This window comes from Mercenaria mercenaria, chromosome 16, assembly GCF_021730395.1.
Source record: "Mercenaria mercenaria strain notata chromosome 16, MADL_Memer_1, whole genome shotgun sequence".
NCBI classification, from domain to species: domain Eukaryota; kingdom Metazoa; phylum Mollusca; class Bivalvia; order Venerida; family Veneridae; genus Mercenaria; species Mercenaria mercenaria.
Window position 1 is genome coordinate 6176464 of NC_069376.1, and position 26945 is coordinate 6203408.

General features: G+C 33.9%; 1 protein-coding gene across 1 annotated transcript in view; it reads right to left on the reverse strand.

The window, feature by feature from the left end:
• Window positions 1-26945, reverse strand: part of LOC123544517 (uncharacterized) — a 184484-nt gene that overhangs the window by 114532 nt on the left and 43007 nt on the right. The gene's annotated exons all lie outside the window — the stretch shown is intronic.

Consider the following 26945-nt stretch of genomic DNA (forward strand, 5'->3'; position numbering starts at 1 on the left):
TGGCGCCCACCAATGTGCCATTTTTGAGTGTTCCAAATTTCAAGACTTATTGACAAACTCAAGGTCAAATTTCATTTCCGTTCACCACACTGTGCATGTGGTTCAAATTCGAAAGCTGTAGCTTGAGAAATGTGAAAGTAGGTCACTAGATCAATTTCAAGGTCAAAGTTCTTTGTACACAAAACTATGCATGTGCATCAAGTTTGAAGGCTGTAGCTTGAGAAATTTGAAAGTAGGTCACTAGGTCAATCTTAAGGTCAAAGTTTAATTTGGTACACAAAACTATGCAAGTGGTGCAAATTTGAAGCCTGTACCTTCAAAAATGTGAAAGTAGGTCACTAGGTCAATGTCAAGGTCAAAGTTTGTTTCAGTACACAATCCTATGCATGTGGTCCAAATTTGAAGCCTGTAGCTACAGAAATGTGAAAGTAGGTCACTAGGTCAATCTTAAGGTCAAAGTTCATTTCGGTACACAAAACTATGCATGTGGTCCAAATTTGAAGGCTGTAGCTTGAGAAAAGTGAAAGTAGGTCACTAGGTCAAAATCAAGGTCAAATTTTATTTCAGAATACAGAACTATGCATGTGGTCCAAATTTGAAGCTTGTACCTTCAAAAATGTGAAAGTAGGTCACTAGGTCAATCTTAAGGTCAAAGTTCATTTCGGTACACAAAACTATGCATGTGGTCCAAATTTGAAGGCTGTAGCTTGAGAAATGTGAAAGTAGGTCACTAGGTCAAAATCAAGGTCAAATTTTATTTCAGAATACAGAACTATGCATGTGGTCCAAATTTGAAGCCTGTACCTTCAAAAATGTGAAAGTAGGTCAAGGTCAAAGTTTTTTCGATACACAAAACTATGCATGTGGTCAAAATTTGAAGGCTGTAGATTGAGAAATGTGGAAGTAGGTCATTAGGTCAAAATCAAGGTCAAATTTCAATTCCGAACACGAAACTATGCATGTGGTCCAAATCTGAAGCCTGTACCTACAAAAAATGTGAAAGTAGGTCACTTGGTCAATGTCAAGGTCAAAGCGTCTTCTGGTGCACAAAACTATGCATGTGGTCCAAATTAGAAGGCTGTATAGCTTGAGAAAATGTGAAAGTAGGTCACTAGGTCAAAATCAAGGTCAAATTTCATTTCGAAACCAAAATTATGCATGTGGTCCAAATTTGAAGACTGTACCTTCAAAAATGTGAAAGTAGGTCACCAGGTCAAGGTCAAGGTCAAAGTTTTTTTTCGGTACACAAAACTATGCAGGTGATCCAAATTTGAAGGCACTAGCTTGAGAAATGTGAAAGTAGGTCACTAGGTCAAAATCAATGTCAAATTTCATTTTGAAACACGGAACTATGCATATGGTCCAAATTTGACGCCTGTACCTTCAAAAATGTGAAAGTAGGTCACTAGGTCAAAATCAAGGTCAAAGTTTTTTCCGGTGCACAAAACTATGCATGTGGTCCAAATTTGAAGGCTGTAGCTACAGAAATATGAAAGTAGGTCACTAGGTCAAAATCAAGGTCAACTCATGTCAAGGTTCATCTGCCACTCAAAAATATACATGTGGTCCAAGTTTGAATGTTGTACTTATTGACAAGAAGATTTTAAAAGCTTTTCCCTATATAAGTCTATATGAAGCATGTGACCCCTGGGGCGGGGCCATATTTGACCCTAGGGGGATAATTTGAACAAACTTGGTAGAGAACCACTAGATGATGCTACATTACAAATATCAAAGCCCTAGGCTTTGTGGTTTGGACAAGAAGATTTTCAAAGTTTTTCCCTATATAAGTCTATGTAAACCATATGACCCCCTTGGCGGGGCCATATTTGACCCTAGGGGTATAATTTGAACAATCTTAGTCGAAGACCACTAGATGATGTCACATACAAAATATCAAAGCCCTAGGCCCTGTTGTTTTGGACAAGAGGTTTTTCAAAGTTTTTCCCTATATAAGTCTATATAAACCATGTGACCCCCAGGGCGGGGCCATATTTGACCCCAGAGAAATAATTTGAATCATCTTGGTAGAGGACCACTAGATGATGCTTCATACCAAATATCAAAGCCCTGGGCCCTGTGGACAAGAAGGTTTTCAAAGTTTTTCCCTATATAAATCTAGGTAAATTATAGAAATAAACAAAGGGCCATAACTCACTCATAAATTGTTGAACCAGTCTGATTTTCAGGGGGACACAACTAGGGTACCAATACATCATTCTGACAAAGTTTGGTCAAAATCCCCCCAGTAGTTTCTGAGGAGATGCGATAACGAGAAATTGTTAACGGAAGGACGGACGGACGGAATGACGGACGGACGGACCACGGACGCAGAGTGATTTTAATAGCCCACCATCTGATGATGGTGGGCTAAAAATACAGCCTCTATTGCATACACAAGGTTTTTCTTTGATTTGACCTAGTGACCTACTTTTCGAACCCAGATGACCAATAATCAAACTCAACCTAGATTTTATCAAGACAATCATTCTGACCAAATTTCATAAAAAATCAATTGAATAATACAGCCTCTATCGCATACACAAGGTTTTTCTTTGACTTGACCTAGTGACCTACTTTTTTACCCCAGATGACCCATTTTCGAACTCGGCCCAGATTTCATCAAGGTTATTATTTCTGGCCAAAATTCATGAAGATTAATTGAAAAATACAGCCTCTATCGCATACATAAGGTTTTTCTTTGATTTAATCTAGTGACCTAGTTTTTGACCCCAGATAACTCATTTTCGAACTCAGCCTAGATTTCATCAGGATGATCATTCTGACCATAATTCATGATGATTAATTGAAAAATACAGCCTCTATCGCATACACAAGGTTTTTCTTTGATTTGACCTAGTGACCTAGTTTTAACCCCAGATGACCCCTTTTCAAACTCGGCCTAGATTTAATCAAGGTAATCATTCTGACTAAATTTCATAAAGATCAGTTGAAAAATACAGCCTCTATTGCATACACAAGCTAAATGTTGACAGACAGACGACAGACAGACGACGGACGACGGACATCGAGTGATCAGAAAAACTCACCTGAGCAGAGCAATGCTAACAACATGGAAAGTCGAGGTTGTCATTCGTGTGCATTCGATTTGTATTTACCAATATTATATAGCAATTTGTACCATGGCCCGAAAAAAAAAACCCCAATTAATCATCTATAGTACAGAATAAGTGTCCCCCAATATGGCATTTAAGGTATTTTGTGCACCTTTGGAAAAACCAGACCGTCCCTGAGTAAAGGCCACATAAAATTCAAGGTATCGAAAAATTATAGGGTGTTTCATGCAAAATTACAACGTTTGAGAGTTTGCCCGAAAGACCATTAGAAAAAGATCAAAATTTTCCTCCCCCCGAACACTTAGTACTTAAAAAAAAAAGGGCAGTCTAAAAGACAGCAAAAATCCCCCGCCACTGTATGGATGTGAAAGGGAAAAACCTTTTGATTTTAGCTGTGACCTTGACCTTAAAACGGGACTTTGGCTGACTCATGAATCTGCAAAACCCCGTTTTGGATGAGGGAAATCTTTTGACCCAAGTATCATAAAAAATCCAAAAAGGGGGTTTGGGATTACAGAGTTTTAAAACCCCTTTGACCTTCAGTTGGCCCTTTGCCCTTTGGGTTTGACATGGCCGGGAACCATGGGGTTTTTTGATGAGGTGATCATTTGACCCAAGTTTCATAAAAATCCTTCAAGGGGTTTTGGGGATATAGAGGGGAACCAAAGGGAAAGGGTAAAAACCTTGCCCCTTTGTTGTAAACCTTTGGAAACCTTGTGCTGGCATGGTTGACTCAAAATTTTTCTGCAAAACCCGTTTCTGAGGGAGGTAAAAATTTGGGCCCCAAGTTTTAAAAAATTTTAAAGGGGTTTTTTTAGGAGATATAGAGCGGACACTAAAGGAAGGTTTAAAAAACCTTTTGACCTTCAGTTTTTGTACCTCCCCCTTGAGCCGACAGGACTGACTCAAAAAGTTCTGCAATTGCCTTGTTTGGGTGATCTTTTTTAAACCAAAAGTTGTTTGAAAAACCCTTTTCCAAGGGGTTTAGGAGTTTTAAAAGAAGGACAAAAAAGGGGAAGGCTCAAACCTTTGACTCTACGTTGTGCCCTTGCCCTTGACCCGGGCCCATGATTTGCCCAAGGGGTTTTGACATGTTTGTTTGAGGGATTTTTTGGGCCCCAAAATTTTTTTAAAAAAATTCCTTCAAAGGGTTTTAAGGGATCCAGAGGGCCACAAAAAAGGGAAGGGCCCTTAAATTTTTGGGAACCTTTGGTTGTGACCTTGCCCCTTGAGCTGGCATGGCTGACTCAGGGGTTCTGAACATCTTTCTTGAAAAAAGGGTGATCTTTTGGCCCCCCAATTTTTTTAAAATTCCTTAAAAGGGTTTTTTAGGGGAGATATAGAGCGGACAAAAAAAAGGGCGGGCTAAAAATTTTGGGACCTTGGGTTTTTTGACCTTAAACCTTAAAACGACAGGGCTGACTCTGGGTTTCTCCCCACATCGTCTTTGATGAGGTGATCTTTGACCAATTTCTGAAAATCCTTTAAAGGGGGTTTTTAAGAGATATGGCCCGGACCCGATTTTTTTACGGCGGAAGGACATACGGAAGGGAGGGACGGACGAAAGACCTTTCCTTTTAATCCCCCCGGGCCCACGGCGGGGGATTAAAAACATGCCCCAAAAAGTTTTCTTTTTGCCAAAATTAAAATTTGTTTTTTGAAATCTGTTCCCAAAATAATTTTTTTTTAATAAAAAGGGAAAAAAACCAAACGCCCAACGACTACCGAAAAAAACCAAAAGTGCTTCCATCAAAAAAGAAAACCCTATTTTTAAACGTATTTTTAATATGATTGCTTTTGGGTATAATCACATCATCATCATCTCAACACGGGCAACAACATTTTCAACGGAATCCTTTTTTAAAAAACCGGGTGGATTCAATTATTGAACAAAAAAATTTCAATTATATACAGTAATAAAAAAAAAAATAAAATTAATATTTTTTATTTTAAAGAAAATTTTAAGTATCTTTAAATGAAAGTTTTAATACTTCTTCTTTTCCCTAAAAATCCATCATTCAATTAAAACCTCCCCCCCAAAATCAAAATTTACTGATGCTGCAATTTTCATGTTTCCTCTCCTAAAAAATGTTCATATATATTATATAGACATAAATACTGTATAAAAAAGGTTACAACGTAAAAAAAAGCAATTTACAAAAGTCAAAAATAAACCCTCATATTATATAAAAAAAAACTATTTTAAAAAGACTTAAAAACATTGCAAACCCGGGCATATTTCCCTATTTAAATTTATAGGGGTTTCTTTGTAACTTTGAACTGGGGACAGACAGTAGAAAAATAGAAAATAGTCCCTATGTAAAATATTGGGTATGAACGTTTTTAATAGGACTTTTCATTTTGTTCTGGGGCCTATGTATTAAAAGAAAAAATTGCCGGCATATGACTTTTTTTTCCAAAAAATATTGTATGAATGTAATTAAATAGGGCCCATTTCTGCATTTTGGCTCCTATAAATTTCCCCCAGGACTATCCCCCGACTTTATGACATCATAAAATTTGTTGAACTGAAATAAATATAAACCACATGCAGTTCGTCCTATGTTTAAACCAGATATTTTTTCCCCCCGAATATCCCATCATAAAATTTGTTTTGAAACGGTTTTTTAAAGGGGCTTTTCCTGAAAAACCCCGTTGCTATGATGACCCAGACCATTTACCCGGTCCGGATACGTCATAAAAAAATATACATAAAAAACCCAATACGCGGGAAAAAACAAAAAAATTTTTATTTTTTCTCTTGACAAAAAGTATAACAAAAATGCAAAACCACTGCCTTACAAAAGTTTAAGTTTAGATAAACGTTTGGTTAAAAAAAAATTTCCCTCTGGGATTTAGATAAACGGTTGTTAAAGTTTTAAAATTTCCCTTTTGTGATTTAGATAAACGGTTGTTAATATAAAATTCCTCTGTGATTTAGTAAAGGGTTTTTTTTTAAGTATAAATTTCCCTCTGTGATTTAGATAAACGGTTGTTAAAGTAGGGAATTTTCCCGGTGTTTTGGGAAAAACGGTTTTTAAGTTTTGAATTCCTCTGTAAAGAATTAAGGGAAAACCGGGAAGGGCAAGTTTTTTGCTTTTATGAACAAGGAAACTGGGTTCAAAATTTCCCGGGGGACTCAAAAAAGGGTTTTACATTTTTCCCCAATTTTCATTTATTCTTTATTTCATAAAAACCTTTAAAATATTAAGATTTCATTTTAAGATCTTTAGAGCATTTCAGCGATAAAAAAACCAAATTGTCTTTTTAGTATGACATGTCTTCTTATAAAAAATAGAAAAATACTGATTTTTTTGTTACAAAAAAGGAAAAAAAATACATTTCCCTTGAAAAATACCCCCCCAAAACCCTTTAAAATTGCCCCATGAAAAAACCCCTTTTAGAATTGCCGTTTAAAACTTTTTTCTAAAAAGAAAAAAAAAACATTTTCCGGGGAAATTACATTGAAATTGTCCTTTAAAAAAAGCAAAAAAAAGAAACCCAAAAAAATTAATTGTCACACCCTCTTTGACCCCATTACCCAAATTTCAAAAAACAGTAAAAACTATTTTTGGGGATATGTAACACTGAGTAAAACTTCCGGTTTGGTGAAATTTTCCCTTTTTTCCCCAAAAAGGGAAAAACTTTCAAATACGAAAAAAAGGTTTACTTTCACTAACATTTTTCCAGTCCCTTTAAAGCATAAAAAAAAATACCGGTTTTTTTTTGATACAATAAAGGTTCGGGGGTTTTTACCCCTTTTTCAGTAAAGTTGCCTTAGTCTCCCCCAAAATTTTCCCCCTTAAAAAAACCTTTTTGCAAAAAAATTTTTTCACCACTTTATCCTTGCTGGGGATTTTATTTTTGCCTTTTTATCATTTGTTTTACAGAAAAAACTGCACTCAGTAAACACACTTTTACTGTGAAATATCCCTGAATTTAACCCTTTGACCCCAAAAAAATTTTGGGCATTTTTTGGGTCAGAAAAATGCATTTTTAGAAAAAAAACCCACCAAAAAAACATTTGAAATTGAAATTTTTTTAGTTTTTTTTTACACTTTCTCTAAAAAAATTTTGCATAAAATTTTTTCATTTTTATAAAATTATGGCCAAAAGCCCATTAAAGCCATACCTAAACACGTTTCACTTTTTTATCCTGCTCATTTTTTGGGTTAAACCTTCTCCCAAATTTCCCAAGTTCATTTTAAACCCTATATAAAAAAATTTTCAAAACCTTTTTTTTCAACTTGAGGCTTTAAATAATAGGGACAAAAATATATACTCAAAAGTACAAATACATTTCTTTTTAAAGATAGAAAAATTATCAAATGTTTTGTTATAACAAAAAAAAATTTAATCTTTTTAAAAAAAACATCCCCCCTTAAAATTGCCCCTTTAAAAAACCAGCTGTTTAGCAAAAACGTGTATGTAGACATTTTGTCAAAAAATTAAAATTTAAGTTAAAGGGAAATTCAAAATTTAAAAAATGTTTGGGAAATTTTTTTGAAACCCAAAATAAGCAATAAAAACAAAAAAAATATAAAATATCACATCCTCATATGACTCTTTGTACCAGTTTCCCAAAAAACAGAAAGGGAAACCCTACATTTTGGATTTTTCCCCTTTTACACTGAGTACCCCATTTGGGGTTTTAAGTCATAAAGCCCTCATGCTTTTTCTTTTGAATTAAGTTTTTTAAAAAATAGTGGGAGAAAAAAGAAAAAAATAAAAATTTCCCAAAACCCAAAATATAAAAAAAATGGGTTTTTTAAAATATTTATAATACGACCCAAAACATTTTTTTTAAATAAGTCCAGTTTTTTAAAAAGGGAAGTAAATCTGCGGGAAATATATATATTTAAAAAGTCAAGGACGAGAAAAAAGGGAGATAAAAAACAAAAATTTTATAAACCTTTTAAACCGGAAAAAGTAAATGTATGTTTTTAAATTTTAAGCAAGGCTCTGCAAAATTGATCAAGAAAAAGTCATTTCTTAAGGGTTTAGGTTTTAACTTTAATAAAAAATTTTTTTAAAAAAAAAAATTTCTTAAAATGCTTAAATTTTTTTGTCTTTTAAGAAAAAATTTTAAATCGGCCTTCCGTTTTTTTAAATGCCCTTTTTAAAATCCCAAAAACAGAAAAAACCCTAAAGCGGGGAAATCGTGAAACATTAAAAACTTTTTGGTCACTATAGGGAAATTTTAAATTTTTAAAACAAATTATAAATGGGCAGTGACTAGGGAGGGGGTTTCCGGGCCCCACCAAAACCCCCTTTTTTAACCCACGCCCATAAAAAAAATAAAAAAATTGTCCTCTTCAAGGGGGGTTCTCGGATAAAAGAAAATTGAGATAACAAAAAGGTTTTTATATTTTCCCCTTTTCAAAAACGAAAAAGATTTCCGGGAAATTAGTCAGGTCCCGAAACCCTTTGACCTTTGAGTCACGATCCTGAAACCAATCCCCCAATTTCCCCCCAGATTAAAATATTCGTTTGAAATTTTGAAAACCCAAAAAGGTAGCTTTTCCCAATTTATAAACTTACGTTTTTCTTACAGTCTCTGAGCCCAATTGTGCCCTTTCCCTTTAAAAATTTTTAAACCCCAAAATATTCCAAATTTCACGCACAATGATCCCAAAATGGGTAAAAAACCCCCCCTTTAAGAAATTTTCTTCCCGAAAAATAACATTAATTTCCCAAAAAATATGTAGGAAATTTTTCCGCTAATTATTGTGTTCTTTTGGTTTCTTTACTAGGGAAAAAAACCCAAGTGTTGGGCCCAAATATGTTTTAAAAATAGCCCAATAAAAATTTTTTTGAAAAAAAAAATTGTTTTGTTTGGGGCAGAAAAAACTTGATTTACAAGTTTAAGAAAGCCTGATTAAATTGCATAAATGATCTAAAAACTGGAAAAGGGAAAATATTCAAGCGAGAAGGGAGGTTTAATGGCCTTTACACTTTTGCACAAGTAAAATCTTAGGGGGGTTTCCCTTTTTTTTAAATAAAAGGGCAAAATTAAAAACCTAGGAGACGGGACCAAAAAAAGTTATATTCCAAAGGGCTAAAGGTTTTGGGGAATTTAAAAAATTTTTTAAGAATGTTCTTGCTTTGGTTACGTAAAAAACGGGGGGAAAAAAAAAGTGGAAAAAGGGCCTCTCCCAGCTAGTTTTTGAAAAATCTTAAAATTTGGAAAAAAAAAGGGTTTTTTATTAGGTCCCCAAAAAAGGAAACTTTTTTTCCCAAAGGGTCTTTGGATATGTTTTTTTAAAAAAAAGTTGGCGTCCAAAGGATGGTGAGTGATCATAAAAAGCTCCTTGTGTGTCCAGGTGAGTTTTAAAAGGGGAAATAACCCTAAAGGTGAGAAAAAGGAAAAAAAGTAGGGTTTTTTAAAATTTTTTTAAAAATTTACTCTAACTTCCTTAGAGGTGCTTTAAAAAAAAACTGTTTTCTTTTTAAATTTGACCAAAAGTCTATTTTTGGGGCCCTTCGGTTTTGGTTTATAAAAACCAAGAAACCCCAAATTTCTAAAAATTTCCCAAAATTTTTCAGACACAGAGAGACCTTGACAAAGGAAAAATTTTATGTTATTTAAAAAAATTTTTTGCCCCGGTTTCACAATTAAAAGGTTTCAAAAATATGTTTATGTGTCCATTTTTTCATTCTGACCCCCTATTATGTCTATTTCTTTTTTAAAACCCTGTTTCAAAAAATGTTTTTTATTTGTCAAAGTTTGTTATAAATTTTAACTTTCGGGAAAAATTGTGTTTTTAACCTTTTTTGTATTGCCCCACCCCCCCCCAACCCCCCCTTTTGTCCAACTGTGAAAATGCATGTGAAATATTAAAAGAGGAGCCTTTTTCTAACCATTTAATTAGGGGGGGCAAAAATATTTTTAAAAATTAAACAGTGCTTTTATTTTTAAAAATTAAAAAGAGGGCCAGAGGGTCCTTGGTCGCTCACTGGGGAAAAAACATTTCATAACATTTTTGTAAACAGGGTTTGCCGTATTTTTTAATGGAAAAAATTATTCTGGCCAATTTTAAAAAGGACGGGCCCAAAAAATGTGGTCTCCGGGTTTTAAAAAAAGTATTTCCTTGGGTTTATGACCTAGGGGGACCAAATTTTTGCCCCTCACTTTCCCCCATATTAAACCTTGCCCAAATTTTCATGCAGTTCAGTTAAAAAAATATAGCCTCTTTTCTACACAAGGGTTTTCTTTGATTGACATGGGGGCCCTTTTTTTTAACCCCAGTGACCCATATTCAACTAAAATAGATTTCAGGGGAAGGGGTAAATATGACCAAAATTTTATGAAGACAATTGAAAATAAAACTTTTTATCGCATTCACGAAAGTTTTTTTTTAAATTTTGGGCCCTAGGACCTATTTAAATTGACACAAAAGCCCCCTTTTTTAAATTTGGGAATTGTTTTCTTTCAAGGAAAATCTTCCGATTTAAATTTAAGAAGATCAGTTTAAAAATACAGCCTCTATCGCAAAAATTTTAAGGTTTTTTTTTGTTTTTAAACTGTGACCTTTTTTTAAACCCCGATGACCCTTTTTCGAGCCCCGACCTAGATTTTAAAAGGCAATTATTCTGATTTAAATTTCATGAAGGCCCAACAAAAAAATACAGCCTCTAAGCATCCCACAAGCTAAGTTTTGGACAGACAGGAAAGACGAAAAGACAGACAGAAAGACGCCGTACATCAAGCGATCAGAAAAAAAAGCTCAAATGAGCATTTTTCGGGTTGAGTTTAAAAACCTTAGGGAACTTTAAGACTTTGGGGAACCCAAATTTTGGGAAGAAAATAAATTACATAGAAACAAAATTTCTCGCAAAAGTGCTATGAAAATCCGGTAAAAAAAAGTTTTAAATTTTGGGTTTATAATTTTTAGTTTTCTGACCTAGTGAAAAGTTTTTTTGGGACTAAAAGGGCCGGTTTAAAAGACCTAAATATTGTAGATGAAAACTTTTGGGGGAAAAGGGAAAATAAATTTGAAAAATAGAAAAGGGGAAGCTTTTGGGGAAATTTGGGTTATTTTTTTCAATTATTTCTACTATTTTTTTGAGTTTTTTAAAAATAGGGGGGAACTCTTGTCTGAAAATTTCCCTTAAGGCCCAAATTTTGGGGCGTTTCTTTAAAAAAATTTCCCTTTAATTTTGTTGACACCAGACGAGAAGGGAAAATTTGGGGACGCTGGGAATAGCCCCCCTTTTAAAAGTTTTTATCCCTTCTCAGATGTGCAAAAAATAAAAAAGTTTAGATAAAAACCACATTTAAATTTTACTTTTAATATGTTTTTAATAAAACCCCAAAAACAAAAAAACATAACTGGGTTAAAATTCAAAAAAGTTCATATAAAAAACAAAATAGTTTAAAACTTCAGACAATTATCTACCATTTGGGTTAAAATAAAACTGATTTTTACACAAGGCAATTGTAAAATTCCATAGCAAACAAATATCTCCCTTAAAAAAAAAAACCCCTTGTCCCTATGTTACAAAAATATAGGGTATGCGGTAATTTTACCCAAGTCCTGTTTTATTTTAAGTCCGTAACCCTTTTTCTAGAAAACCCAACTTTTGGGGGTTGAAAATATATTTTTTTTTGAACATCTTTTTCTTTTTAAATGAGAAATAATGTACTAAGTAAAACAAAAAACAATTTTAATTAGAGATATAAATTAGCATTCCATTCAGTAAAAACCCCAAAAATTTTAAAACCCTTTACAAATTATTTTTCACGAAAGGGAAGTTTTTTCTATTGTTTAATCAAAGACTTTTTTCGCAATCATATAAACTTTAAAGGGAGCTGGTTCAAAAAAACGCTTGATGCCCCCGGTGGACCTTTTGGTCGAAAAAAAACCCAAACCCAAAGTCCAAAACGGGGAAAAAGGGTTTAACCCTGAGGTCAGGAAAAGTTTGAAGATGGGGAATGATACAGGTTTAATTTTGTACCAGTATAAAATTCATTTTTGGGGAAAGGGGGTTTTAATAAGCTAGTTTAAAACGGCCCCTTTTGGGTTAACCAACAGAGGGCCCATAAAAAGAAACCCCTAAGCCCAAAAATGAGGTCAAGGGGGGGGTTTCAAATTTGGGTCAGGTTATATTCAAAGATGGGAAGGGTCACGGGTTTTAAATCTGTATTTGTATCAATTCATTGGTGTAAAGGGGGCTTTTGATGCTAGCCCGAAACGGTCTTTTTTGGGTTTAAAACCAAAAAGAGGACCCAATAAGCAATTTAAATTTCAAAAATGGGGTTTAAAGGGTAAAGGGTTTTAAAAATGGGGGCGGGGGTTTTGTTAAAAAATGGAGTTTTCCCAAAAGGTTACATCTGCAAAAATATAAGCCCTTCTAGTAAGGGGCATTGGGCTACACAAAAAGGGCCCCATTTGTAACCCCCCCCCTTTTAGGGAGGGGAAAAACGGGACGAAGGGGACAGGACGATCACTATATGCCTCCGCATAAAATAGATGCCGGGGGCATAAAAAAAAATTTCCTTTGTTCTTTTTTTTTAGAAAAATTTATAAAAAAAGTCCGCTACTTTCTCAAAAAAGGGTTTCGTTTATAAATAATTGATACGGGTAACGGCCCAATTGTTTTCTTACTTGTGAAATTATGAATGCCGTCCCCCTGAAAACAATTTAATTTTCCTAAAAAGAGTACAATAATACCCTTTTAGAGGATTTCCAAAAAACCTTGAAAATATTAGAGGGTTTTTTTTTAGGGGCTAGGGACTATGCAAACAAAAAATGTTTTAAAAACCCGCCCTAAAAAAAATCCCCTCACAATATTTTTGGTTTTTAGAAAAAAAATTTCCTTTAAAAATTTAAAAAATTAAAAACAAAGTCCTTTTTCCTGCCGCGGTATGTAAAAAACAAAACAAGTAGAAAAATTTTTTTACATTGTGTATTTCAAAAAAAAGGGCCCATTCCCAGACTTTTTTAAAACAAAATTTCCCCTAAAAAAATTTTTAAAAACATTTTGTTAGAAATTTAAATTAAGCTTTTTTTAAAAAAAAAAGCTGAATTTCTGGGGACAGGGCGCGTGGGGCTTTTGGGAAAATCTTTCACATTTAAAACTAACTAACGACATAATTTGTACAAAAAATTTAAAACCAAAAAAACGATTTTTCGACAAGTAAAAATTAAGGGCCCTTTCTTTTCCAACTAATTTAAGTAAAACAATATGATTTGTCTCGGGTTTAAAGGGAAAAATAATAACTGAAAACAGTTTTTCTCACGACTTCTTTGGATTTCTACGATTATCTCATTTCCGTTTTTGTTGTCCAAAGGCCCCGGAAAAAAAGGGGGTCATGCCAAGTATTAATGGGGGGGGTAGGCCAAAACCCCCGGAAGTTTTAGAAGCATTTCGGCAAATTTTTAAAAACATAAAAAATATGGCGATGTTTTACGTTTGCCCCTTATACAGGAAATTTTCGGGCTTGGTTTTGAGGGGGTTGGGCCCTCGATTTTTTTAAAAGGTATAGAGGAAAAAATCAAACCCGGAAAAAAAAACATTGAAAAATTTTTATTTTTAACGTTTTTGATACCAATAAGTCTTGTTGGTATATGTAACAAAGTAAAGATATAAAAAAATCTCAAAAAAATTGCTTTCATTGCCCCACAAAAAGGGATTAGAAAAAGGGTTTAAACTAGGGCCCCCATAAGACATTCAAACCCAGAACATGTTTTAAAAACGTTTAAAATTTTAAAATTTCAAAAACGTTAAAATGTCGGCCCAAAATTTTAAAAAACCCACCCTTTATAAAACGGCTTAAAGATATTTAAATCCACGGAATGTTTTAAAAACGTTGAAATATTACATTTAAAAAAAAACCGTATATGTTTGGGCCCAAACTTTTGTCGACAAAAACGAATAAGATATTCAAAACCACGGACATTTTTTAAGACCCTTGAAAATAACTTTCAAAATCCGTAATGGGGCAAACTTTCGTCGACATAAATCGGCCCTAAGATATTCAAAACGGACATGTATAAAGGGCGTTTAAAAAGGGTAACATAAAATCCGTATATGGGGCAAACTTTCGTCGAAATTTAAAACGAATAAAATATTTTTAAAAACCAAAGGGCGGTTTTAAAACGTTTGAAATTTTAACTACAATATATGGGGGAAATTACGTCGACATAGATGAAATACGAAAACATTTTAAAATTTTTCTGGGATATTTTTTTAAAATTTTGAGCCAGAATGAACGTTTTGAAATTCGACTTAAAACTTCGCGGGAAAAATAAAGTATCCCGACATTTGACGTTCAAAAATTCATTTTTTACGTTTTCAAAAGGTCCAAAAATGTTGTTTTTTTTTTTTTTTTTTTTTTTTTTTTAAAAATTTGGGGAGCCACAGTAAACATTTGAAATTTTAAAAAAATCAATTTATTGGGTTAAAACCTTTTTTCCTTTAAAGGGTTTTTTCCAAAATTTGTCAAGGTCTGGGAAAATTAAGAAAAAAACCCGAAATTTTTTTCATTCCATTTTTTTTTTTTACCCCCCCTTTAATTTTCTTTACTGTTTTAAAACCCCCTGGCAAAAATTCAAAGTAACATTTTTCTAAACCCCTATAATTATGTATACTTTTATTGTTTCAAACTGTTTCTCTGATATCAAATGAAATTTAAAACCTTTTAGAACTTTAAAAATTAGCACTAAATTTTTGTTTAAAATCTCGGTAGTCTACAAAATTTTTAAAGAGGCCCCACCCAAAATAACTGTACAACTGTATTCTTTGTTGTATTATACTTTTTATTTGCATAAAAAAATATAAAATATGCAAAAAATTTTTGTTTAAATTTTCATGAGATATATTAGGTTTAAGGGCGATTTGTTTAAGCCTTAAAAATTTTTATTTGAATTTATTTTAAAAAAAATAATTTAAAAGTTTCATTAATCAGTTTAACCCTTTACCCTTTTATCTTTGGAAACCCTTTAAATGTTAAACAAGGGGAATTTATCCCCTTTTTGACCCCAGGGCCCAATTTACCTTTGAAATTTGGGGCGCCTAAAAGGTTATAGTGTTTAAGACCAGCTGAGGTGAGAATGTTTGGAAAACCCCCAGCTCGTTTTTTTTCAGGGGTCAAGGGCGCGCTACCTTGGCCCCTTTTATTTTTTTATTTTAAAACGGACTGGGGGCAATTTTTCTGACCACAGGGAATCTTCTATGAAGTTTGAATTCTGTTTGGCCCAAAGGGGAATTTTTTAGTTATCGATGTGAAAACCCTTTTAAATCTCAAGGTCACTGTGACCTTGAAATTGGGTCTTTGACCTTAAAACAACAGGGGGCATTTAATGTATTTCATGCCATCCCCCCCCATGAAGTCTGATGTCTGGAGTTGTCTTTCTGCAGTTACAAAGGTTTAAAAACCCCCTTTTTTATTTTATGGTCATGCGACCTTGACCTTTTTTACCATTGGACCTTTTAAAAAAAAAAGGGTCTTTTTCATGCATTTTCCCATCAAATTGGGCGCCCGATAGGCCAAAAAAAATTTTTAGTAACCAAAGTGAAACTGTTACCATTTTTAGTCTCCCAGGGCATTGCGATTATGATAATTTGGGCCAATTTAAAAAAAACCTGTATCAAAAGGGGTTAAATTCTGACCCAAAAGGCAAAACCTTTTATAAAATCTGTCGCCTGTAGATTTAAAAAAACTTTCCCCAGGGTTTTTGATCAGGATACGTTTTCAGCTAAAATTTACTCGACTATACCTTTTAAAAAATTTACCCTTAAATAAAAAAGGGTTTAAAACTACTGACCCGAGGAAATCATCCTTTAAGGGTTTTGGCCCATTTTAGGGTTTAAAAAAATTTTTTTTAGTTATTAATTAGGATTTCGTTTTCAGTTCAAATTTTCTGCGGGCCCCTTGGGCCTTGACCTATTGACCGGTAAAAAACCAAAAGGGGGGCATCTTTGACCAAAGGGCCCCAATTTTCAAAAGTTTTGTCGCATACAGGTTAAAAAAAATTTCAGTTTTAATAAAGGGTCGTTTTCAGCTTAAGGTCACTGCGATTTTACCCCTTTTACCTTTTTTCCCATAAAACTACAAAGGGGCATTCCTTGAAACCCCAAATCATCATTCCCATTAAAATTTTGGGGAAAAGTAGGGGTTTAAAAATCTTTTTTAGTTTTTAAACAGGATACGTTTTTTAGTCTAAAGGGTGACTGGACCTTGGGCCTTTTTACCTATTTAACCCCTTTAAAACTCAGGGGTCATTTTTGAAACCCAAGGTAATCATCCTTAAAATTTGGCACAATTACTATTAAAGGTTGAATTTTTTTTCAGTTTTTAGTTTAGGATACGTTCTCAGTCTTTAAGGTGACTGTGACCTTGGGCCTTTTACCCACTGATTCCCCTTAAAAAAATTTTCAGGGGTTTATCTTTGACCAAATGCAATCATCCATAAAGTTGGGGGATGGGGTTAAAATTTTTTTTCGGCTGTTGATCATTATACTTTTTTCAGTCTTAAAGGGCACTGTGCCTTGACCTTTGACCTATTGCCCGGAAAACAAAAGGGGGTCCTTCTGCCACAAGCATTTTCCTTAGAAGTTTGACGGGTTTTTAGGTTAAATTTTTTTTCAGAACCCCAAAATGAGACTAAAAATTTTTTTGTAAATTTGGGTTTAGTTATCAATGGGAACCCTGTTTCCTTTTTCAAGGTCACTGTGGGCCTTTACCTTTGACCTATTGGACTTTTAATTTTAAAAAAGGGGTTTTTTACTGACCACAAAGCAATCATCCTATTAAGTATGATTTGTTGGCCAAAAATATTTTTTTAGTTATCATCTAAAAACCGTCTTCAGCCCAGGGTTTATTTTGGGGGGGTCTTGGGCCTTTGACCTTTTGGCCCTTTAAATGACGGGGGCATTTAAATGGGCCAAAAGGGCAAACATCCTATGACATCTGGGGCGTATTTTGGGGATCCAAAGGGGGTTTTAATCCCCGGTAAAGAGCGTGTAGTTTTCTTTTTTTTAATCGGAAAGAGGGCGGACATACAGACGGACGGACGTTCCCCACATAGATATTATTGGCTATTTTTGTTTCTCTATTTTTTTTTAGCCATGTAAAAGAAAAAAAGCCAATAAAAAAACCTTCGGAATGAATGACATCAAAGAAAAAGTACAGTTTTCCTATTTTTCCCTTTGCCACCCAAGTAAAGCCAAAAAAATGAGCTCGGACGGAAAAGGGCCCCGACGGACGGGCCCTCTTCGTCTCCAGGTCATTGGGACCCTTTTAAAAATTTTCCCCCTTTTACCCTTTAAAAAGTTTGGGGTCATTAACTGACCAAGACAAAACATGACGTCTGGGCATGTTGCCAAAGTTTTTTCAGTTATCCTTTGGGAAAGAGTTTTTTTTTGTTTTTAAAACGGAAAAGGGGGGGACAGACAGACGGAAAGGACAGAGGAGGTCCGACTAGAGATGCAGGCCGGTGTGGGTGGGAGTGGAGTGGGTTGGGGGTTATAAAACTTTAAAATTAACCATTTCTCAAGATTTTTAAAATAAATTTAAATATCGTCATTTTGGGAAAAAGAGATCAATGAACGATTTCTGTTTCAAGGAAAACCCCTTTTTCACAAAGATGGGCCCCTTTTTTCATGACGGGGCCCCCAATTCTAAAAAACCCGGTTAAAAATATATAAATTTTTTTTAGAAATTTTAATTAAAAAAAACCCAAATTTAAAAAAACGAATTGTTTTTAATCCTGTTAAAAAAAAACCATCCTTTCCTACGGGAAATTGGTTCCCAAAAAAATTTTTCCCCCACGCGACTGGGCACTATTTTTAATTAAACTACACTTTTTGTTTTGTCACAAAAAAAATTTAAAATTTCTGGTGTAAAGGTTTTAAATGTGTTTTTTTTAATAATGTTTATATTTCATTTACACTATATGTTTTGAGTTTTTAAGTAACTTAACCCTTTTAACCCTTTGTTTCAAAAAACAAAAATCCCAAACTATAATCCTGCGGTTTTAAATCGGGGAAAATTTTGGATGAGTGTATTTTATTGTTTTAAAAAGTTCAAACTTGTTTCCGGTTTTATCCCTTTCACAGCCTTTGTTTCTGGACTTTTTGGGGAAAGTTTTTTCCATCCTTAAAAGAGATCACGCAATGTTGAAGCAGGGCGGTTTTTCCTTTCCCCAAGTTAAAAAACTTTCAATATTCCCCCATTTCAGGAGGGGGGGCCCCCCATTTACCCCAGATTGATACTCCCCGACAAAAACCCCCCGGGTTTTATTTACTATTTAACCTTTTTAATTGGGGAAAAATTCAGGTATCCCCTCCCCAAATTTTAACTCCCCTTTGATCGAATGGTGGGCTAAAAACTAAACTGGAAAAATACACCCAATGCCGTGTCGGTACAGTCTAAGCCCCACAATATAATTCCCTCATTTGGGTTTTTTGTTTTTTAAAAATAATCAGAAGTCTTTAGATTTATCGGGTTTATCTTGAAAACCTTTGGGTTTCCAATTGGGTTGTAAAAGAGAAAATTTTTCTGTAAAAGTTTTCCAAAATTTTACGGGTCCAAGAACCCGGAGATCCCTAAGTCGAAAATAAACAGGCCCCATTTTTGGCGGGCTTTTCCAACAGTTTTTTTTTTTTTTTTTTTTTTTTTTTTTTTCGGAAGTGTTTTCGTTTTTTCTGTTTCCGCAGTAGTTTTAATTTTTTTGATCTGGAAAAGTTTTGGGGGCAAATTTACAACAATCAATAAATTTTACGTAAACTAGACCACCAAACACTGTGTTGAATTTTGACGCCAATGTTGTTTTTTTTGTAAAGCAGCCGTGCTAAAGATGTAAAAGTATTTTTTTTCTTTAAAATTTCAATAAAAGAAAAAATCTTGGGAGAAAAGTTTTTTGAGTTCCTTTTCGTCGTGTTTTTTTAAAAAGGAAAAGAAATGTCTTGTATGTCTTTTTAGAGGTTTACAGTCCCCTTGTCGTGGGTCGATTCTCTCGTTGTCTTAAACTTCACTGATAAAACAGAAAAAAAATTTTTTGTTTTTGAAAAAAATGATTTCTGCTTCACCATTTCCCTGGGTGAAAATAAGCCCCGGTCGACAGGGCCAGAATTTCTCTGCAAACTTTTTAATTTGTTTAGAACAATGTTTTTGATTTTCACTTTCATTTTGACAGGGGAATGGGACAGTGCACAAAAAAATTGTGCACTGTTTTTTGCGAAAAAGAAAATTTCGGATTTGTTTTTTAGTGTCTTTTCTGTACTTTGTGTTAACATTCCCGAGTTTAAAACTTAAAATTTTAAATACTTTGGGGGTTTGATGTTTTTCTGTCAATGGGTGGCTAAAAAACCCCAAAGGGGGCTTTTCTTTGTTTTCACTGAATTTAAAGTTTCGGGAATTTCTAATTTTCCCTAAAGCTTTTCGGGAAAAGTGTAGTGTTCCTTACAATGTTTTATGTTCACTGAAAAAAAATGTGGGATAAACTCTGGGGGCTGGTTTGCGGCGACTGTTTCATTTTTCGGGGTATTTTTTAAACGTTCGTTTAAAAAGAAATTCAAAGTCTGCAATATAACCAAATTTTTTGATTTCTCCTAGCTCTTTTTCCATCCACCCCTAAACACCCCAAAAAATACATCAGGGGGCGGAATAGTTTTCCCAAAACCCAAATACCCCCATCCTGATAGCGCGATCAAAAATCTTTTAATATGTTTTTTTTTAAGTCGTTTTACCCCATAACATGAGACCCCCAGTCCTTTTTAAAAATTTTTGCAAAACTTTTACTAAGTCCAATTTAAATTCCAAAATTTCGCTCCCATTTCACTTGCACATTTTAACGCCCAATTCACGGTCTAGTTTGTTTTGGGGAAATTTTACATTTTCCCCCTTTGCTTTCCTGTGTGGAAAATTTTCACTTTTTTGGGGTTTTGAATTCGTCCAACCCATCCAATATTATCAGGAAACCCTTTTCCCTTTGGGAAAAAAGGGTTTTTAAAAAAACCCAGTTTGGGAAAAAAATGGTGCTAGATCATTAGTTATTTGTTTTTTGATCATCTAAACAATGTCCCATTCTTCGGGAAAAAATCACGTAAAAACAAAAAAAAACACAAAGTCAAAATTCGACATTGTACTAATGGTTTTTCCTTTTTAAAATGTTCATCTTCGTTTGGGATAAAAATTTTTTTGGGATGACCCCAAAAGTTTAAAACGAGCCGTTTTTCTAAAAGGGTGGGTTTTTCCCAAAAAAAGATTTCCCCCCAAAAAAAAAACAAGGTAAATTTTGCGACATGGTTCTTTTTCCTTGGGAGAAAAAATAGCAAAGAGTAACCTTTGAATTTTAATTTTTTTGCCACCTCCACGCGGCCCCCCTGAATTTCCCCTGACTTATGGGCTGGGTTTGGGCGTAAAAAATTAAAGGAAAAAAGGGCGGTCCCTTTATTTCCCTTTAAAAGGTTTACATCGGGAAAGGGGGGGGTGCCTTCCCGTAAGGATCTTTCAAAAAAGTCCTTCAGTTCGAAATATAAAGAAAAAATCGTTTGTTACTCCAAAAATTATTTAAAAATTCCATTTTTTAGAAAAAGACATATTCAGCCAAATGTGCATTTGTATTTTTGTGCAAAATGTTTAAAAAATTTTGGGAAATTTTTGTTGTTGATGGTTTTTTTTGGGGCTGCAGTTTTATTTATCCTTGTTTAAAAACAAGGGTTATTACACCCCAAATGACAAAAAGGGTGTCCGGGTCGTAATTTTTTTACTGTTTATCTTTTTTTTGTTTAAAAAGGGGGCCCTGATTAAGTCCCGAGCGGGAAATAACACTTTAAAACCCCCCCCGCATGGGCCCAAATTTCGATTTGTGTGTTTAGGGGGTTTTTTTTATGTTTTTATCGTCCCGCTATTTTTTTGAAACGGGGGTTCCGGTTTTTGTACTTTTTATCAGGATATTAACGGAAGGGTTTCCCAAGGGGGGGGGGGGGAATTCATCCCTTTTTGTTTGGGCCGTGCAGTTTTGGGGAAAAAATTTTCATGTTTGGGCCAATCGTCTTGTTTGTCTTACCCGTTTTAATGAGAGTAAAGAATGAGAGAAAGATATACATTGGTCTGTCCTTTTTTTTCCTCTTTGCACTTTTCACCCCCAAAAAACCTTCGGCCCTCAGTGCAAATCTTTCTTCTCTTACGAGTAAGATGGAAACCCCCCTTAAATTTTGAATTTTAAAACATTTTGAATTTTTTTTAAAAAAATTCCCCAGAAAAATTTACGCTTTTTGGTAAGAAAATATTTAGATCTATTTGTTCATTAATTTGGGAAAATTTTTTATTTTTTTACCCGAGGGGTGAATTTTAAAGTTTGTGCAAATTTTTTATTATTTTTTCTTTATTTTATCATGATTGTTTTAATTTTTTGGTTTTTATATGTTTTTTGGCTTTTTAACGGAATTTAAAAGAAGGTAGAACCAGCCGGGACTGCTAATATATTTAGTCCGTGAAAATTTGTTTGCGACAAAAAATTAAATTGCATTTCACAATGGGGGGAAAAAAGGTTTTGCGCGCCTTAAAATTTATGTTAGCGACTAAAAGACGATAATTTGATATAATAAAGGTTTTAAAAACTGTATCTATCAACAAAACGATTTTGAAAAAAAAATTTTAGGCCCCCGCAAGGCCAAAAAAAGGGTTTTATTGGGTTGGGGCACTAAACTTTATTCAAATTTAAAAAGAAATGAAATCTTTTATAAATGTTTCGACCCTTTGAGAAGGGAAAATTACATTAAAACAACCCAAAAAATTGAAAAAATTTAAAAGTTCATTTACACTTTTAAATACTTTTCCCAGGCCCCTTTTCCAGGCCCGGCCCCCAAAGAAAAAATTTAAAAAATTTTTAAACAAAGGGGAATTATTAAAAAAATGGTTATTTTTCTTGGAAAAATTTTTTAACCCGGGTCTTTGGGAGCCTTTAGGGACCCAAAAAAGACTTGTGCATTTTTTGGTTTTTTTTATTTTTTGTGTTTTTTTAAAAGTCGCACCACAAAAATTTTTGGTCCCAAAGGGAACTTTCCGCTTTAATGGTGGAGGAAGACCCCAGGTGCCCCTCCCTGCACTATTTCATCTAAGCCCCCAATTTAGGTTTCGGGAAACCCACATCGATGAGGGGGAAAGGTTTTAAGTTTAACGCTCAACCCCCTCGGCCCCCGGAGGGGCCCCCATTAAAGGGTTTTAAAGGGTTTTAGTGAAATTTTTCAACATTTTTTTTTTTGTTCTAGGGGTTTTATAACCTGCTTGGGCCCGTCCCCAACCCCCAGATTTTAATTTTCAGAGTCAACAATTTGGGGTTTTTTTGTTTAAATTTTAAAATAAATAATCCTAAAAGGAAAAAAAAAGTCTTTTAAAATGTTTGTTTTTGGGTTTGGGTTTCATAAAAGGGGGGTTGTTTAACCCATCGGGCTTTTAATTTTTTGAAGGGAAAGAATTGTTTTCTAGGTTTTTAATTTGTCCCCGGTTTTTACCTAGGGAAATTATTTCGGGAAATTTAAACTAGCTTTGTTTTTCAGCTAGATTTTTCAAAAAAAAAAATAAATTTACTTTTTGGGTGTTTTTTTGAACCCCAAAAATTTAAAAATGGGAAATTTCACATGCACGGATTGATAAATAACATAATTTAAAATATTTACCCCCCCTGTTTGACCCTTTGAAATTTTCGCACCTTGTTCCTTACGTTAAAGTCAAACCTATTGAATTAATTCCATTTTTTGTAGTAAGAAATTAAAAATTTCCCGGGTAGCCTTTTGGGAAAATATTTTTTTGCAAAATCTTTATGAAGTTTTTTTCTTGGGCATTTTTTCATATCATTTGTTTTTTGTTTGGATTCCCCCCAGGCCCTTTTTGGGGGGGCCATGAGATCCCAAAAAAACTTTGAAAATTTTTGTTTTTTATATATATAACAAGTTTATTTGGGGATGTCCATTTATGTTTGAGTTTTTGTTTCCAAGGGCGTTTTAAAAAAACTGAAAGTGTAGAAATCAAGACACAAACTGTAATATTCCAAAAGTTAAAAAAAAGCCATAACTCTAAAAAAACATTTGGGCATGAATGTTCGAAAAGGGACATGTCCAAACTGATGTTTTCTGTTTTATCGATTTTAACCAAATTTTTAGTCAAGTTTTTACGGGAAAAAAAAACGAATTTTACATATTATTTTGTTTTTACTGCAAAATTTCATAAAGTATAAGTAAATAAAATCTTGGAAAAAAAAAATTTAAAATAAAAAAATCCCTTTGGGAAAAAAAAATCGACATAACAAATAAAAAAATGTGTGCATTTCCCTTGCAGCTTTATATGTTTACCAAGTTGCATTTCAATTGGATGGAAAACTGTAAATTTTTGTTGGATTTTAAACGTCGAAAGACAAATGAAAAGGTTATTGGAAATTTCAGCTTTTTAAAGGGGAGGGGAAAACCCCAGGGGCCCCCCCCGTGCACCTTTTTATAACGAGCGGGAAACCCGGGGGAACCAAACCCACCTTCCGTAAGCCAGCGGGGGGGTGCCTAAAATGGAAAAAATTCAAAGGTCTGAGTGGCCTCAACCCCCATCGATTTTAGGGGCCAAAATTTATTTGGGGTCGCACCCCTTTAAACCCCCGGCCCGGAAATCCCCCAAACTTAATTTAGTTTTATTACGGGCGGAAAGAAAATGTAAAACCCGGGGGAAAGAGGGACGAACAGATAAACAAAACCCCTGTTTCCCCGTGTCTTCGATTTTAAAATTTGGGAGAAGGAACCCAAAAAGCGGGGAAACAAATATCCCCAAAGGGGTTTTTTCGTTTTTATCTATTTTGTTTGCAAGGGAAAACCCCACGGGCTATTTAAAACGCCCTTATTCCAAGGGAAAAAACCTTGGGAAATTTTTTATACTGACCAAAGCGAAAGAAAAACATAAATATAAAAGAAATGTAAAAAAAACCTTTTTTTTATTTACTACGCTTTGCAATTGGTTTGCCCTTTCCGAATAATTTTTAAATCGATTTTTTTACGGGGGTTGGGCAAGGGGTTTTGTTTACAAAAATAGCCGGGCCCCCTTCCACAAAGAATTCGTTTTTCCTTTTAAAAGATCAGGTTTAAACTTGGCGCTAAATCAAAAAAATTCGATGTTTTAGCTTGTTTTTTTATTTGTTTACGTCAAAAAATTTGAAAATACCCAAAAAAAATTTCAAAATTAAAAAAACCGTACAAAAGTTTTGTTTAAAATTTTTGGTTTTTCGCTTTCGCATATTGGCGGACACACGGTAAAAAATTTTTAAACCCTGCATTACAGTTAAATACTTTGGTTTTTTAAACCCCAGAAAAAAAAATCGTAATTTGAGGGAAATTTTTTGATTTAAATTTTTTCAAAATCAAATGAGGAATTGAATGCCCTTTTGATACAAGTTTTATTTGTGGGCAAAACTTGAATATATTTATACCTATAGCATGTAAGCGTCGGCAGCGATGAAAATTCCATGGGAAATTGCTTCAACTATTTTGGTCTTTCGAGTTTTTGAAGTGAGTGGGGATATTGCCCATATGAAAATATTATCTCAATATTTCCTAGGATCGCGTCAAAATTACTTTGACTAAAACGTATCCATTATCTTTAATCTTTTTCACAATTATTTGACTAACATCATTGCTGTAATTTTTACCTCGCGGCATGATTACATAAATGGCTCTATAACGTATTTCGGTGCGTTTCGTCACTAAATCTTGGCTGTTTAACTGAAGGGCGGAGTCAGAATTTCAATCGAGATAAATATAAATGTGACAGGCGAGTACAGTAACTGACTATTGGCTTTTCGATGAGACATTATATCTGTAAAGGGCAAACTCAATTGCAAAGCGTAGTATATACATCAAAATTTACTATTTTATTGATATTTCTCTCGACTACGGCTAAAAAGACACGCCAGCCTACGCTGTTACCAGCGTCTAATGAAAAATACAGCAGTTCTATTAATAGCGTGGAGTTCAAAGTGTCAAAAAGTTATCGACACGATACAGGTAAACTGATCTGAAGTCGGACGCGATCGAGAGTCGGACGATTTTGACGGTCATTTTCATCTTAATATCGCTATAAGACCGCAAATAGCTTTTCAACAGCCAAAAAATAAACATCTCATTTGTTATGAGTTGCTTTTCTTTGTTACATGACACACTTCTGCTCTTTGCCTCAATGCAGAACGTAAACAGTACAAATCGCGGGATTTTTAAAAATCAATTCAGATGAAAATCAAGTTTCATTTTACTTTAAGGTATTAGATCACTAATAGAGAACCTCCTATTTGAAGAGTATTTAATTCCTACCATAAACCTACTTTTACTGCAATTCTTAGGGGTGCGTAGGTTCAAGCCCTACTGGGACCAAATTTTTTTTCTTTATTTTCCTTTTTTACTAGTAAGTTTTTACTTCTTTCAAGACTTATTATTGATGTTTTGTACAAAAATGAAAAAAGATGAATCTTATAAGCGATTTTTTGGTGTTCAAAGAGAATTTAATACTTAAACAGAAGGGGTAGAGTTACACATCTTTAAAAATACTGAGTTACGCAAGGTGAAAGTTCTCTATTTTGCTTTCACTCTTCGATTATATATTGTGGAAGAAATTTAGGTAGGTTTTACGTCTTCTCTAAGGTTATTTTTAAATGGAGTAAGCAAAATTCAAAACAGAAACACATCATTTGACCTTATTTTTTCAATGTTGAAGTATGAATTCTGCCTCATTAAATCTGTTTACTTGAGACACCATTGAAAAAATGATATTAACATTTTTATTTTGTGTTTTATAATTGGTTACCAATAGTTTAATGTTTCTTCTATTGAAATTAATGGTAAAATGAGTTCTCTGCAAAAGTTTTAAATAGTGGCTATCACTTTGAAATTTGTCTCTACTTGACCTTGAGGAGATACCGTAAGTTATTCAAAATTTATAAAAAACGGCACGGTAAAAGTTGTTTAAAATTTGCAAAATAGTGCAAAACACGGTTACCTTTCAGAATATACCAAGCAAAGGCCATTTTGTAAACATTACTATTAGTGACCTAATACCTTAACCTTGATTATTTTCTGCCAGGAACTATAACAGACACCTAACATGCAACAAATAGACAGACATGGCATCAATACAAAGGAATAAATAATTCTTTCATCATCCTACCTTGTTTTTCACAGGCTGTAGGCCCTAAAATGAAAGCTAGCAAATCGATTTAGACTCGGACAGAGAAAATATGCAATTTGATATAGAGACGGACAGTGTTTGACTCATTATCAACATCATATTCAAATCACATCTTTCTTTTGTAGTTATTTTATGTAGATAACTTTCATAATTAGCACTATTTTTCTAATTTGCAAACACGAATAGGTGAATAAAAAATAAATTACAGATCTACGTATATGTTACCATTTGCTTAAGTTTAGATATTTATATGTCTTTTTGTATTTAAACGTGGCATTGCTTTAACAAAAGGGTGCATAGAGTTTAAATCAAACTGTTGCTTAATTAGACACATTATTAACGCTTTAATGTTTATATTGTTTTGATAAACAGTGTTGAGCTGTTAATGTTAATTGCAGTTTATTACAACATTTCAAACAGTTTTGTTTGTTTGCAGCAACTACCCTGAAAATTATCATTGCGCATCATGATATTTTCAAAACTTTTCATTTTTTATGGACGCATTAATTAAACTTTTATATGCAAATAATACAAAGACCTATGGTAAATGAAATGACCTGCGTATCAGGCGTCAGACCGAAATAAAAAAAAAAGGTCCGTTTGGAAATGTCTCCCGACCTACCCGCTCAAAAAGCGCGCGCAGATTTTTTATTCCACTCAGCGGATTTTTTATAAGTTCTGATCAGTGGGTGAACATTAACCCA